At 47.2% G+C, this 1,243-nt stretch overlaps 1 long non-coding RNA gene across 1 annotated transcript in view; it reads left to right on the top strand.

Moving 5' to 3' along the window:
* Window positions 1–848: 848 nt before the first annotated feature.
* The window catches only part of LOC132339618 (uncharacterized), a 7,304-nt gene continuing 6,909 nt past the window's right edge, over window positions 849–1,243 (top strand). Inside the window, exon 1 of the long non-coding RNA XR_009489694.1 lies at window positions 849–1,243. This exon is cut by the window's right edge and continues 99 nt beyond it. This is a non-coding gene — a long non-coding RNA (uncharacterized LOC132339618).

The following is a 1,243-nucleotide window of genomic DNA, read 5'->3' as shown; positions in this document are numbered from 1 at the left end:
GGGGGTTCAATCCCTCAGTGTCACGTTTTGGACATTTTCAACTCAATATTGTCACATTTTGGGGGGTTTAACCCCTATTTGTCACCCTTTGGGGGATTGAACCCCTCAGTGTCACAGTTTGGGGGGTTTAACCCCTCAGTGTCACACTTTGGGGGGTTCTATCCCTCAGTGTCACAGTTTGGGGGGTTTAACCCCTCAGTGTCACACTTTGGGGAATTTAACCCCTATTTGTCACACTTTGGGGGGTTTAACCCCCATTTGTCACATTTTGGGGGATTCACCCCCTCCTTGTCACATTTTGGGGGTTCAATCCCTCAATGTCTCATTTTGGGGGGGGGTTCACCCCCTCAATGTCACATTTTGTACAGTTTCAACTCAATATTGTCACATTTTGGGTGGTTTAACCCCTCAGTGTCACATTTGGGGGCATTCACCCCCTCAGTGCCACATTTTGGGGGTTTAACCCCTCAATGTCCCATTTTGGGGGGTTCAACCTCACAGTGTCACTTTTGGGGCAGTTTCAACCTAACAATGTCATTTTTTTAGAGGGTTTAAACCCCAAATGTCACATTTTGGGGGGCTCCAGCCCACCCCCCAGTGTCACATTTTAGGGGCTTTTCAGCCCACCCTTCAATGTCCCATTTTTGGGGGGTTCAACCCCAAATTTAGGAGACTTTCAGCCAACCCTTCAAGTCACACCTTGTGCTGTTCCAACCCTCTAATTCCACATTTTTTTGGGGTGTCAGGGAGGCTCCAACCTGCCCAAAAACCACATTTTTGTTGGAATTCCACCCCACTTTGGGGGAATTTCAGCCCAGCCGGCAGTGTCCCCTTTTTGGGGGGCTCATGCCACCCCCGTGTCACACTCTGGCCCTGCACCTGTCCCTCTTGCTCGCTGGCTCTGTCTCCGTGGGCACCAAAAATAACTTTTTGGCCAGCTCTTCCTTTTCCTAAATTAGTCATGGGCCATGTGGAAATGTCACCCTGCCACCATCCCGGGGAGCCACAGAGGAAATAATTAAGCCAGGATTTTTTCCTTGCTCTCTCCTCTCCTTCATTCCCCAATTCCCAAAAATTTGATCGTTTCAAACTCATCCAGGGAAGGAATTTTTCTCTAAACTCCTGGAGGAAAAAAAAAAAAAAAGGAGAATTAAATTTTAATTTTTTGATATTATTTTTTTCCTTTTCAGTCCATCTGTTCAGAGAAAGGAATGTGGAGTGAACCTTCCCGGAATTTTTGGAG

The sequence above is a fragment of the Haemorhous mexicanus genome, chromosome 29 (genome assembly GCF_027477595.1).
Source record: "Haemorhous mexicanus isolate bHaeMex1 chromosome 29, bHaeMex1.pri, whole genome shotgun sequence".
NCBI classification, from domain to species: Eukaryota; Metazoa; Chordata; class Aves; order Passeriformes; family Fringillidae; genus Haemorhous; species Haemorhous mexicanus.
This window is presented reverse-complemented; position numbering and strand designations above follow the sequence as displayed.